The sequence below is a fragment of the Lithobates pipiens genome, unplaced genomic scaffold (genome assembly GCF_037356315.1).
Source record: "Lithobates pipiens isolate NorthernLeopardFrog02 unplaced genomic scaffold, aLitPip1_a1.2 Scaffold_16, whole genome shotgun sequence".
NCBI lineage: Eukaryota > Metazoa > Chordata > Amphibia > Anura > Ranidae > Lithobates > Lithobates pipiens.
Genome location: NW_027507748.1, coordinates 400489020 through 400504490, shown reverse-complemented (window position 1 = coordinate 400504490; position 15471 = coordinate 400489020). Strand labels below are relative to the sequence as shown.

General features: G+C 39.0%; 1 protein-coding gene across 2 annotated transcripts in view; it reads left to right on the top strand.

Moving 5' to 3' along the window:
• The window catches only part of LOC143983070 (S-adenosyl-L-methionine-dependent tRNA 4-demethylwyosine synthase TYW1-like), a 321868-nt gene that overhangs the window by 199977 nt on the left and 106420 nt on the right, over positions 1-15471 (top strand). The window lies entirely within an intron of this gene.

Here is a 15471-nt window from a genome sequence, read left to right as displayed (position 1 = left end):
TCTGTCTTGTGTATATAACCTCAGTTCTGCAGCTGTATTTTAAAGCAATTCCTAATTAAGGGACAGACCCTAAACAGACCAGATGTTCAGAGCTCCGTGGCTAATCCTGCTGGTTTGAGATTTAACATCAAGTGTTCTATTTAACTCATACTTTCAGTGTTAAAGAAAAAAAAATGGCTATCCCACTTTAGCGCAAAAGATAATGCAAAGACTTGCATTTCTCTAACTATTTTCTATCTCTTAAATTTATAGGGCTTAACTTCATAATTCTGGCCATTAGCTTAAATAAACAACTGTAATGTATCCACATTAATAATCAAGGTGTAAACTAACAGCTGGTGTACTATCTGCTTTGACCTAGTTTTAAATCATCTTGTAATGCACTTAATATAATGAGTGCTATCCAGAAAATATATTGTGCTTAGACATCTGCTTAAAGCATACTGCAGCTAAAACCAAGCTAAAGCAACTACTGTGTCCCATTAAATAATAATAAAGCAAAAATTATAGCATTTGTGTTCCAACTACAAGTCTGTCTGAGATTTGCAGTTGATTAATTCACAGATCTATGTGAATGAATGACAGCTGTGCAGGCAGATAATTTCTGAGCACTACATATTTCAACAAACGTGTGCAAACTGTTCTACTTCTAGACACCCCTACAAGATAGCACAGCCAGATCCTGAATGTCAGACTTGCCCTACATTTGACTAGACAGCAACAAAAGCATGGTTATGAGATCACTGTGTTCCTCCTCCATTCTGGTAGATGTGAATGTTAAATTGGGAGCACTAAGGAGTGCATTAGAGCCAGGTCCGCCTCGCCCACTCTGTCTAAAGCTGGCCATACAATAATACAATTTTGAACAGTAGCATGAATATGCAAATTAAAATTCTCAGTACGTTTGACTTGACAAATGTCATACCAAAATGGAATTTAAAATGGAAATATTTTTGACTGGCTGTACTTTCTTCAACAAAACCACATTCACTGTTAGAAATGTGTTAAAGAGAAATTTTCTATCCTGTTCCTTTTTCTTACCGCTACATTAGAAAATAAGCATTTGTCAATTTTGGCCCGGCTATTAAAAAATTGTTTGAATAAAACTCTTCTAGTGTATAGCCAGCCTTAGTGCTAGAGATTACAGGAGTCTGATCTCAAGTCAAATTTGGGTACATGTAAACTACGTGTAAAAATAAATAAATAAAAAAAATACATTAAATCATTCTAACGAATCCATAACTATATTAAAGTATGATAATGCATCAGAGGTGCTTAAACTGCCTGCACACTAACCTGCAAGAATGATTTAAACAGTGGAAGGGGAATTAGCTGCTTTTAGGCTGTATAATAAGATAGTCTGGAGAATGTGCTTGCTTTCTTTGTTAAAAAATTGAGTTCAAGTATTAAATAAATCTACAGATAAAGTAGAAAGTGCATTTACCTGCAGCCTCAGCGGATTGACCGCATATGGATCGTTTTTTGCACACCAAGAGCATTGCTAGGATTTTACATCAAATGTGGAGGGAGAAATAAAGATCTGTTTTTAACCTTTTCATCCTAAACCTAAATAGTGCTTTTAAGGGCTTCAAAAAGCTGTTGAAGCTTGCTGAAAACTTTGCAAATGCTTTGGAAAAGTTTGTTATACAACGGAACCCTTTGTGTACAAGGCCTTAAACAAGTGACTGGTGGTTTTATTAACTTAAAGTGGAACTTTTTTTTTTCTTTCCATCTATTAAATCTTCTGCCCTTGTTTCAACTTTCAATAGTAAAACATTTTTTTCTGCCGATTCCTTATACAGCTCACTTCCTGTTTCTTCTCTGGTAAAAAAGCCTAGGCTTATGATATCGCGCTCGCTGTCTCATGAGAGTTTGCCGGTGGGGGGGGGGGGGGGGGGGGTCAGAAGAGGGCCAATGAGAGCTGCAGTGCTGGATGTGTGCCTCTGTAAATCCAGTAAATGAAAAGACAGCAGCTAAAATGGCTGCAGCCAGACTTGATGATTTCTGCAGCATATTTGGGAAGTACAGAATCATAGTATATATAATATGCAGAGTAGTTGTGGGGAAGGCTTCAGAATGGCAAAGATGTTTTTATGCAAATTATGTGAGCAGACTGCAGTTTCTCTTTAATTGTAGCGGTGTTACTTAACTTCAAAATTCTGACGTTTGAAACTGCTGCTCCAGAAGAATGTGTCAGCTTTTGGCTAGTCATATATATATATTTTTTTAATTTAAAGTTATTTTTATTTTTCCTTCAAAAAAAACTACTGTCAAATTGGACAAAACAGCAGCAGTCGACTTAATTTACATATAATGTACATCTGTAATTGTTTCACTTCAAACTTTGGGTATACTTTGGAGTTGCATTTTATCCCAGCTGTCAGTCTAATGTGAGGCTTTAAAATTTTCTTAAATAACTCCAAATTACCACGATAATTAGAGTTCATCTACTTTATTTTCATTGCTCTTACCATTATCTAAATGAGCAGAAAGTGAAGAAGTGGTCAATTGCTTGAGCAGGTGCATAGCTTATTATGAGATGATATGAACATAAGGAGGCCAATTTCCTCGGCATGGCATGGGCTGCAGTATATCTGACATCTGCTACAAAATGCATCATTATTTGTGAGGCTGCCTGACACTGTCTAACTTTATTTTCACCAAGACATTGATTTAATGCCTTGAGAAGCTCATTTAGCAGTAGGTGGAGAAGAGCTGCTTGCCAAAAGAACAACAAAGATAAATACTGTTCAATGCTTTAAGTGTGCAGGTGACTCTGTTCTGAATTAAGAAAGTATTTTAATGGACTTAACTCACCTAGTTAGATATTATTGGAGAACACAGTTTTTAGGTATATTTCAGAGAATGGAACAAACACTTCTCTGAGGTCAAATTGTACACAGATAACAATATTTTAGGTAGCATTATCCATTTAATCTTCACGCAGATAAAAAAAAAGTGCCTTTGGAGAAATGTGGAGGCTGCCATTGCAGAATTCCTCCTGAAGTTCTAGTTGCCTAGTTAGGATGATTATGTATTTAATGAGACACAGCCAGGCAACTGGCACATTCCAGGAGGGGGCAAGGAGCAGCAGCTCCTGTATTTAAAATTTTCTTATAATTGACCATTTTAAAATAATTAAAGTATAACTGAAGGAAAAACTTTTTAGAGGTGGATTAGGACAGCTTTCAGACTTTTATTGGTGTCTGTACCCCTGTTGGTGAGAATGTTAAATAGGACAAATAGTGTGAATCTCACTAAGAATTTTTTTTGGGATGGTCACCAAAACGAGAATAGAGTGAACATCTTTTAATAGGTACACCAGTACTGGTGACAGTCAAGGAAGGGAGGGATTATCTCCCTTTTCTGCTTTGGCTATGGTACAGGAAGTTGAGTAAAAATTTCCCAATGGGGCACATATTAGATGGGATTATAACCCTCCTTTTGCCCTATTCAAAAAATACCAATTACTAAGTAGAACTAAAGGCAAAAGTTTTTTTGTTTTGTTTTTTGGATTTGTTTTTTTATGTTTTTGAAACGTGTCATTTTCATTTTGAGCTCTTAATATTTACTTGTACTCCAGATATCAGTTTGGAAGAGGCTGGGCCAGCACTCTTTAGGAGCACATGGGTGACCTAATGACACTCTGCTGCTCTGTATTGTATAATTAGATGGTAGAGGACAGGGATATGACTGGGGGTGATAAAAATTAAGCGGCTGCTTTTCTTATCATTCATCAGATATGTAAATTAATCTCAGGTTCTGGGTAAAGCTTGGCCAAACATTATACAATTTTCATATTCAATTTTTGTATTCAATTAGATTTACCAAAACCATATAATGAGGTAAATTCTAAATTCTTTACATGTGTATGCAGTCAGGCAGGCCCTTGCACTACATAGTTGAAGATAAATCCAAAGAAAATTGAATAAGAAAACTGTATAGTGTATGGCCAGCCTAATAATGTTTTGACTTATGCACCTAGAGAGCACTTGCAGCTATAACTTTAAGTTGACACATAGCATTATATTTCAAGTCAACAATTGCCTAGTTTTCAAATTTGAACCACTTCAATGCCTGGTACTTTTACCCCCTTCCTGCCCATGCCAATTTTTAGCTTTCAGAGCTGTCGCACTTTGAATGACAATTGCTTGGTCATGCAACATTGTACTTTTTGCTAAATAAACGAGAAAAGACCAACAATTTTGAAACAAAAAAAATAAATTTCTTTGTTTTTGTTATAAAATTTTGCAATTAAATAATCTTTCTTCATGAATTTAGACCAAAATATATTCTGCTATATTTATTTGGTGAAAATAACCCAAATTGGTGTTTATTATTTAGTCAGTCAGAAAGTTAGTCTACAAACATTTCTTGAGGCCAAAAATTTTAGGACAGAACAAATATCCCCCAAATGACCCTTTTTGGAATTTGGACAGTCCAAGGTATTTAGTAAGAGGCATAGCAAGTGTTTTTATTTTTTAACATAGTCACCAGTGCAGTACAGCATCGTCGTATACAGTTGTGTTCATAAGTTTACATACCCTGGCAGAATTTGATTTCTTGGCCATTTTTCTGAGAATCTGAATAATAACACAAACACTTTTACTCATGGTTAGTGTTTGGCTAAAGCCATTTATTATCAATCAACTGTCTTTTACTCTCTTTAAATCATAATCTCAACAGAAACTACCCAAATGACCCTGATCAAAAGTTTATACCTTGATGATTTTGGCCTGATAACTTGCACACATGTTGACACAAAGGGGTTTGAATGGCTATTAAAGGTAACCATCCTCACCTGTTATCTGTTTGCTTGTAATTGGTGTGTGTATAAAAGATCAATGAGTTTCTGGACTCCTGACAGATCCTTGCATCTTTCATCCTGTGCTGCACTGACGTTTCTTGATTCTGAGTCATGGGGAAAGCAAAAGAATTGTCAAAGTATCTATGGGAAAAGGTAGTTGAACTGTATCAAACAGGAAATGGATATAAAAAGATATCCATGGAATTGAGAATGCCAATCATCAGTTTTCAGACTCTAATCAAGAAGTGGAAAATGAGGGATTCTGTTGAAACCAAACCACAGGTTTCAACAGGTAGACCAACTAAATTTTCAGCCACAACTGCCATTACATTTTTTCAGGATGCAAAGAAAACCCCACAAATAACTTCAGGTGAAATACAGGACTCTCTGAAAACACTTTTAGAAAGATGGGCTGCATGGTCGAGTTGCCAGAAGAAAGCCATTACTACGCAAGTGTCACAAAGTATCCCACTTACAATACGCCAAATAGCACAGAGACCAGTCTCAAACCTTCTGGCACATCAGTCATTTGGATTGATGAGACCAAAATTGAGCTTTTTGGCTGCAACCATAAACTCTTCATTTCGAGTCAACAAGGCCTATAAAGAAAGGTACACCATTCCAACTCTGAAACACAGAGGTGGCTGATGTTTTGGGGATGTGTGAGCTACAAAGGCACAGTAAATTTGGTCAAAATTGATGGCAAGATGAATGCAGTATGTTATCAAAAAAATACTGGCGGAACATTTGCATTCATAAGCCAGGAAACCGTGCATGAGATGTACTTGGACATTCCAACATGACAATGATCCAAGGCCTAGTGGACCTGTCATTGGCTACAGCAGAAGAACGTGGTGTAGTGGTTAGCACTCTCACCTAGCAGTAAAAAGGGTCATTGGTTCGAATCCCAACCACGACACTACCTGCCTGGAGTTTGCATGTTCTCCCTGTGCCTGTGTGGGTTTCCTCTGGGTACTCCGGTTTCCTCCCACACTCCAAAGACATGCAGGTAGGCTAATTGGCTTCTGTCCAAAATTGGCCCTAGTATATGAATGGGGACCTTCGATTGTGGGCTCTTTGAGGGTAGGGACCAATGTGAGTGTGTAATGTACAAGGATAGGGATAGACACTCACTCAGGTTGAACTGGATGGACTGGTGTCTTTATTCAACCTTACTAACTATGAAACTATGAAAGTGAAGGTTCTGAAGTGACCATCTCAGTCTTCTGACCTCAATATCATTGAACCACTCTGCCGATATCTCAAACGTGCAGTTCATGCAAGACAACCCAAGATTTTACAGGAACTGGAGGCTTTATGCTAAGAGGCATGGGCAGCTTTACCATCTGAGAAGATAGAGCCTCATCCACAAATACCACAAAAAACTTCAAGCTGTCATTGGTGTTAAAGGGGGCAATACATGGTATTCGGAACTGGGGTATGTAAAATTTTGATCAGGGTCATTTGAGTAGTTTCTGTTGTGATTTATGATTTAAAAAGAGTAAACACAATTGATTTTGATAATAAATGGCTTCAGCCAAACGCTAACCATGAGTAAAAGAAGAATTTTTGTGTTATCATTCATATTCTCTGAAAAATGACTAAAATCATAAATTCTGCCAGGTTATGTTAACCTGTAACTGGTCCAGTGGTGATCAAAGACACCAGTGACAGTATTAAAAAAAAAAAAAAAAAAACATTTTATATTGACCAGAGCAATATAATGTTACCATAGTGATTGATCACTTCTCTGAAGCAGTACTATGTGTTTTTATTCATTTTTTTCACATTGTTTGCATGTAGCAAATACATTTCATTGCTAAATGCAAGCATTTTACTGAATTAAATTGAAATGTATTCATTCAGTTTGTTGTGATAAGCTGTGATTGCCCACAGCTGATTGGCCCAGTCTATACCATGTGATCACTGTGACCAATCACAGCTAGAAACACAATTGTACACAATGGATGGCTTGAATGGAAACTTCATGTGACATGCTGTGATTGGTTACAGCAGTTACATGGTACCGCCAGCGGTACAGTGATCCGTGCCGCTGTATGGCACCATGATCCAGGAGGACTTCATGAGAGGCGAGCCCCGCCGTCATTCCCCACTGGGCTGGGTGGGAACCGGTTAAAGGGGTCATGGGGCAAGGCACAGATTTCTTGGGCCACTTTCACACAGGCCAGATCCGATTTTGCTCAGCAGGGGATCTGTCTGCTAATCCCCTGCGAAGCTGGGTGAAGCTGCCAATTGGCAGGTCTGGGTCTGCCCCACTTATGCAGAGTGGGCACAGACACAGCCTGTTCTCCTTTTATAGGCAGCCGGCTGTCCATTTACACCCAATATATATATTTATAATATGTGTGTGTGATAAATATATATAATCTCACTAAAATGAGTACACCCCTCACATTTTTGTAACTATTTTATTCTATCTTTTGACGTGACAACACTGAAGAAATTGCACTTGGCTACAATGTAAAGTAGTGAGTGTACAGCTTGTATAACCGTGTAAATATGCTCTCCCCTCAAAATAACTCAACACACAGCCATTTGTGTCTAAACCGCTGGCAACAGTCAGTACACCCCTAAGTGAAAATGTTCAAATTGGGCCCAATTAGCCATTTTCCCTCCCCGGTGTCTTGTGACTCGTTAGTGTTACAAGGTCTCAGGTGTGAATTGGGAGCAGATGTGTTAAATTTGGTGTCATCGCTCTCACTCTCTCACTTTCTTACTGGTCACTGGAAGTTCAACATGGCACCTCATGGCAAATAACTGAGGATCTGAAAAAAAGAATTGTGCTACATAAAGATGGCCTAGGCCAGTGATGGCGAACCTTGGCACTCCAGATGTTTTGGAACTACATTTCCCATGATGCTCATGCACTCTGCAGTGTAGTGGAGCATCATGGGAAATGTAGTTCCAAAACATCTGGGGTGCCAAGGTTCGCCATCACTGGCCTAGGCTATAAGAATATATCCAAGACCCTGTAATTGAGCCGCAGTACGTTGGCCAAGACCATACAGCGGTTTAACAGGACAGATTCCACTCAGAACAGGCCTCGCCATGGTCGGCCAAAGACGTTGAAGTTGTCTATGGGAAATAGACGTATGAGTGCTGCCAGCATTACTGCAGAGGTTGAAGGGGTTGGGGGGTCGGCCTGTCAGTGCTCAGACCATACGCCGCACGCTGCATCAAATTGGTCTGCCTGGCTGTTGTCCCAGAAGGAACCCTCTTCTAAAGATGATGCACAAGAAAGCCCACAAACAGTTTGCTGAAGATGAGCAGACGAAGGACATGGATTACTGGAACCATGTCCTATGGTCTGATGAGACCATGATAAACTTATTTGGTTCAGGTGGTGTGAAGCATGTGTGGTGGAAACCAGGTGCATGGTGATTGGAGTGTCATAATCTAGGGCTGCGTGAATGCTGCTAGCACTGGGGAGCTACAGTTCATTGAGGCAACCATGAATGCTAACATTTACTGTGACATACAGAAGCAGAGCATGATCCCCTCCCTTCAGCGACTGGGCCTCAGGTCAGTATTCCAACATAAACATTCCAACATAACGACCCCAAACACACCGCCTTGCTAAAGAACCTGAGGGTAAAAGTGATGGACTGTCCAGGTATGTCTCCACACCTAAACCCTATTGAGCATCTGTAGGGCATCCTCAAATGGAAGGTGGACGAGCGCAAGGTCTCTAACATCCACCAGCTCTGTGATGTTGTCATGGAGGAGTGGAAGAGGACTCCAGTGGCAACCTGTGAAGCTCTGGTAAACTCCATTCCCAAGAGGGTCAAGGCGGTGCTGTAAAATAATGGTGGCTACACAAAATATTGACACTTTGGGCCCCATTTGGACATTTTGACTTAGGGGTGTACTCACTTTCATTGCCAGCGGTTTAGACATTAATGGCTGTATGTTGAGTTATTTTGAGAGGAAAGCAAATTTACAGTGCTAACGGTTGACAGGCTAGGGAACACAGTACTTGCCTTGCCCCAGAAGCTACCAATCTATGCTATGTCACTGTTTGTAAGGTATGTATTTTTGGCATGACCGCTTAACTTGAAGTTGTTCACATGACTTATTTTTTTTATTTCTTCTAAAGACAGAGTGTCATGATAATGTTTGCAGTTTGTTAAATCTACAAAATACCTAAAAGGTCTTCTCTTCCTGTATTTGGACACATATATATTTCACTGTGCTGTGTCACAACACTTTAGGGATAGCAGGAAAGAAAGTTTAAATATAACAGACTTATGTAATGTAAACCATATACAAACCTTGTAGTAATGTTCTGTACTTAGGTGTTCAGACCTATTTATTTAAATTGTAAAAGGTAGTTTCAATATATACCACATTATTTTTAAACCCAGCAAAAATCTAACAAATAGTTTGCAATGTACATGTGACTTAAAAATCTAAGAAAATGTAAGGATTGGAAGGGGGTACCCAAAAAGACATATGTTCATTAATGTGGACGTATCTTTTAATTATCCAGGCATTCAGCATTAAAGGTGTAGAAATATGGTGGGTGGCCAGTTAGGAGTCAGATTCCATATTCATAGTTAAAGAATCATGTTCAAATGATGTTTTCTTTCCTGGAGCCTTCAATGGTGGTCAAGTGGCAGCTTCCTTTGCTGTGCACAAAATGCAGCTAGAACTGTGAGGTTGGTTTAAAGGTACAGCGGAGTATCAGTGCTGGGTCGGGGACATTCCTTGTCAGTAGGCAGAGAATAATGACTGATTCCCCCAGCTTCTTTTTTGATAGACTTACTTGATGTGATTGTAGCCGTATTAGTGCAATTGTGAAAGAGAAAATTGAGTACTGTCCGTGATACTTTTTTTTTATTTGAACTAACATACAATTTTTCAGGACAAGCTTACGGGGTATGTCCCCTTCAAGGTCCAAGCAGTGCTGCCTGGACCTTGAAGAAGGGGACATACCCCGAAAGCTTGTCCTGAAAAATTGTATGTCCCCTTCTTCAAGGTCCAGGCAGCACTGCTTGGAGCTTGAAGGGGACATACCCCGTAAGCTTGTCCTGAAAAATTGTATGTTAGTGCAAATAAAAAAAAGTCTCACGGACAGTACTCCATTTTCTTAAATAGACTTAGGAATGTGTTTCACGAGCGACACCTACAGCCTTACTGTGCGTCTGCATTTACCCTAAAGTTAACTTAAAAGAACCCTGCTTTCCATCTTAGCAAGGGCAAAAGGCATACATTTATTTATTTGCTCTAATTGTACTTCTTTCACAATTGTAATATTTGTTTTATGTAAAATGTTGTTTGTGAAGCATCTGCTTCAAAGCCTGGTATGTATGTATATTTTCAAAGGGTCTTTGTTTGCCAGTGATCAAGAAACATGACTACCACCTATTTATAATACACAAATTAACTTGAGGCTTCACAAGTGAATATCTATTATTTTCTATTCTCTTGTATATGCAGGTTGATTTTCTTTCCTCTCAAAAACAACTCACAAGTCTCTGTAGTAAAGGGATTTATTATTTTAGATATATACCTTCATAACTTCTAGGACGATAAAGGAGAATCAGAAGTGAGGAGTGCTTGTCCCATGAAAGTGTCACTGATAATATAGTATTGTTAGGAGACCCATTTCTCAAAGTGTCTCCTGAATGACTTGGGCAAATCTGAGAACATTAAAGTGAAATGCTAGTTCTGTTGAAACAAAAAAAAAAAGAGGAGCTATATACACTGACAGTATTTCAGCATTTTTTTTCAGTATATAATGAAATCGGCTACACCAGTGCATTGTTAATGTTAAGCAGCTAAAAAAAGTTAAACACTCATGCAGCATGTTTTTGTCCTGGTGCAGTCAACCTGAAGACATACTGGGGATGCTTTTTTGTTATGGGCTACTAGTATTTTAATATTTGGCTCTGCAAACAATTAAGAATAGCAGTAACCCAATTATACTGAGTTAAGTATGGTGTAAGAATTGTTTTTATGGTTACCTAGAAGTGAAATTGGAGCCTTAGCTAAGCAGATATACACGATTATGATGGGATGCAGAAAAAGTGAAATGTAACTTTAATTATTTAAGAAGAAGCTATTACTAGAGTTGAAACATAATTGTTTTCTAACATTTAAATTACTAAATTTAAAAAGTTACTAGGAGAATTAGGGTAAAGCATTTTAGGGCTCTCATGGTGTTACATAATCTATATAAAAATTCCTGCAATTCGAGAAAGCCTTGCAACAGCTGTGGTAAGAATTTCGATATTTGCACCAGTTTCGGATAGTTCTTATTTGTATCATTTTTATAATGTGTTCCTATGATTGTGACAACTTTAAATCAAATTACTGCAAGTTTGTAGATAATGAACCTGGAAATGATATGGACAAACTCAAAGTTGGCATAGGTTTTGTGTGTTTAACTTATTATGTTTTGTATTTACTTAATTCAGGGGTCTCAAACTGGAGGCCCTCCAGCTGTCCCATCAAACTGGAGTCCCATCATGCCTCTGCCTGTGGGAGTAATGCTTCTAACTGTCAGCCTTGAAATGCCTCATGGGACTTGTAGTTTCACAACAGCTGGAGGGCCGCCACTTTGAGACCCCCAATAGTTGGTTGCTAGAATGCAGGCACCCACCTAACAGCCAATAACAAGGACCAAACGCTGACAGTGGGTGGAGCTCGATGGGGATGCTGAGACTAATTCCTTATTATGTCTGGTTCCTTTTGATTGACAGTGGATACCATTAGGCAGATTCCACAGCTGCTATTGGGCTGAATAGCAGCTATAGAATCACCCACTGCTGTATGCGATGAAAAACAATGGTGACTGACTTGTTGGGAGCAAGTCTCAGGGTTCTCATCAATCTCCGCTCACCAAACAACTCAACTCCACATCCTGTTGAGTAAGCAGAGCCTGATGTGGAACAGACTAGTTCCCCATCAGGTCCACTTTTGGTGTGATTAGCAGCAGATGGCAGTGAGCAAATTTCATAGCTACTACTGAGTATGGCATTCTTACAATACCATCTACTGTAAATCACTAGCAAGGCAGACCTGATGTGGGAACCAGTCTCAGCGTTTCCCATGAAGCTCTGCCCACTCCACAACAAAACCCCTTGTCCGTCTCTGTGTGACAAGCATATAGTTGATCAGGGAGCTGAGGGTTACCATGGACAATGCGTCTATGTGCTGTGGGTGCTGGCCTCCATGTGGCTACTTCGCAATGGATTCCAACAATTACATGAATTTGTCAAACACCAGCATTTGTTGTGTGGAGGCCCAACAGAAGAGTGTCTAACAGTGAAATCCAGTTACTGTTTCTTTTTAGTTTTAAAGGCCAAGTTCTGGCTTGGGCAGAAACAACATTAGAAAAGGCTTTATTGTGGAAAGTGAAATTCTGCCTTAAAAGATGTATTTAGCCTTCAAGCTATCCTAACTGTAGAATTAATTGTTTGCTTATGTGCTGTGCTGCACTTTTTACTGAAGGCCAACAGCACTAGCTGTTTGCATATTTAGGATGAAACCTGTAACATGTTACTATGCAGCACCACCCTTGTGAAGCACAGCACATGTCATTCATTCATAATAATCTGATTCTACAAGTCCCTTCTGCCACTGCGGCAGATGGCGTTTCAGTGGACTGTGAGGACACTGATGAGCACGCTCATAGTCCATTCAGTCTTCCTGCAGCTCTGAAACTGACAGACCATATAGAGGAAGACTTCAGGTCCCTGACATTATACTCCGGATTTACTTACCGTGGCTGCAATGCTCTGCAGGCTCCTGAAGGAGAAAAGAAAATCAATTTTTTTTTTTTTTTACTAGCAATAATACGTACGTTTTATTATTTAACCACTTGCCAACTGTGTTTTGTACATATACGGCCGCAAGGCGGCTTTCCTGCACTGGATCACAAATCTAGTACGTGATCCATTACTTCTGAGTTTGGGGCAGGCGTGCTGCTGTCAGCCCACTCTCACCATGATTAGTCACAGCGAGAACTGTTGACTTGATGTCCGCCGGCACCTGGCGATTATTCATTACACAGGCAGAATGCCAGTCTGCTTATGTAAACAAGGCAGATTGCCGTTCTGTCAGCAGGGAAGACAATGATCCTGTATTCCTGATGAGCAGGAACACGGATTTCTGCCCTCCCCTAGTACAAACACCTCCCACAGTTTAGTAAAGCACAGGCTAGGGACACATTTATCGGCCCTGATGACCCCTTCCCAGCCAGTGTCATTAGTATAGTGACTGCATTTTTTTTTTTTTTTTTAAGCAATGCTCACTGTATTGGTCCTAAAAAAAAAGTGTCAGTGTCCCGACTGTGCCGCAAACTCGCATTCCCGCTATAAGTAGCCACCATTACTAGTAAAAATAGTAAGTAACTAGTAAATAAATATTCCATAAAAATATCCCATAGTTTGTAGATGCTATAACTTTTGTGTAAACCATCGGTGTATGCTTATTGTGATTTTTATTTTATTTTTTTAGCAAAAATTTGTAGCATAATACATATTGGCCTAAATTGATTAGGAATTTTTATATATATATATATATATATATATATATATATATATATATATATATATATATAATATATATTTGATATGTTTTATAGCAGAAAGTAAAAAATAAAATTTTTCAAAATTGTCTCTGTTTTTGTTTGCAAAGAATAAAAAAACGCAGATGTGATCAAATAGCACTAAAGGAAAGCTCTGTTTGTGGGGAAAAAAAGGACATGCATTGTATTTGGGTATGGCATGTAAATGTAAAGTAACGCAGTGCTGAAGTGGTTAAAGGTGAACTTGGCCTTTTAAAGATCTGCTGTAGTAATGGATGCACAGGTAAAACACATGAGGACTGCCTTAAATTTTGATGTCACACAGTTTGTCAAGAGTCCAGTGGATCTGGCATGGTGTATCAGTACTCCAAATTAGCAGATGGCCAGTACAAAAGGTTCCAGGAAACAATGAAACTAAAAGATGTACTCAATTCTAATGCCAGGCAAATTGTTTTAGAAAAGTGACAGATTATAGGCTGAAATCAGGTTTTTGAGGGAAAAAATGTGTATGCTTTATATTTTTCATTAATGTAATTCTTTGTAATTTATACAGTTGCATTTTTAAGTATTTTATAAAGATTTATTTGCAGGAACACAAATATGAGGTATTAACACAGGTGTACTTTTTATCTATAAAAGTTAAAGAAAATATAAACTTTAACCGTCTGACCATACCTTTGCAAAACCAGCATTGTATCCTAAACATCTGTTCTGTTTTTGTTTCAGAAAATATTTTTTTCATATTTGTTTTTCATCCTTTGTTGCATCTCAGACTGCTGATTTGTGTAGTGTCTACATGTCATTGCTTAGGGTGGCCTACCTGATGGTGATAACGGCAGATTCTGCCTTTTGCAGTGAGCATAAGCACAATAGCTTATTTTCTCTGCTGGAAGCACTCCTTTTTAAACACTACACAACACAATGCACAATAAAGTGTCACTGCATGCTGGAGGGTGTGGAATTTGTAAATAAAGTATAAACATGCAGTGCTAATTGTCCCAGTTCACAAAAAGCATTCAGTAAGAACTCTCTACTTTTAGAGAGAAACTTTAGACCGTATTGTACTGTATGTACAAAGGGTTATAACACATTTACTATAATAACCTACAATTAAGACAAAATAAAGTTCCACCTGAAGTGTGAATGGACATAACTGCATTAAAAGCGGAACTGAACCCATCGATTTAACTATTTCCCAACGATTGTACTCTCAACTGAGCTGTCTAGCCATCAAATAGCATATGTTGTTAACCGATCACATGCAGCACCATGGCAACTTCAGAGCAAACTGATGGCAGCTTCTTTGGCTGTAAAGGATATAAGGGTTTGGTTGTGATTCAAGATCTAATTGCATCAATAAAGTTTGAGCCGATATGGACTCCTGATCAACCTTAGTGAGAAAGGTGATCCAATCTAGCATTTCATACTCCACCAAAGCATCCACTTGACTTTGTTAGCAAGTTATGGGATCCATGATAGGCGTGGATATGGTTACGGGATCCATGATAGGCATGGATGCAGACTATTCCCCCCCGCCCCCGTTTTATTTTTTTTATTTTTTTTTTCAAAACTGAATTGTTAAAGTATAGCAAAAAGCCTCCAAATTATAGTGGTAGTAAACGCTCTTATGAAAAAAAAAGGCAGGTTTTTTTTGTAACAGAAGCGACCCTGAGCCACGCATCCGCTCTGTGTGCCGCGGCCAAGTGACTCCTATGTGCCTGTGCAGGAGTGTCATCACCACAGCCCGGCCTTTCAAACAGTCGAAGATTCAGAAGGAAGACAGGGTTTAGATGGAAGTGCTGGGGACCACGGCGAGTCGTGACAGCCCAGCGCTGGAGGGCTCAGTTTTTAGGGAAGTCTCTCATGATGTACTTGTATGTGGTACAAACTAGTACATTATGACTTAAACCTGCAGGGGGGCACATTTTTGATTCTCTTAAGGAGACTATGCTACGCCTTTAACAGTTTCCCAATAAAGTTGCATTCAAGGCATATTTTGAATGATGGCTGTTAATGTTATAGTGTGCTTATGTTGGCGCTTAACCAAAGTGTCAAGCCATAAAATGGCTGGTATCATAACTGATCACATGTGCAGCACCATGCCAGCTGC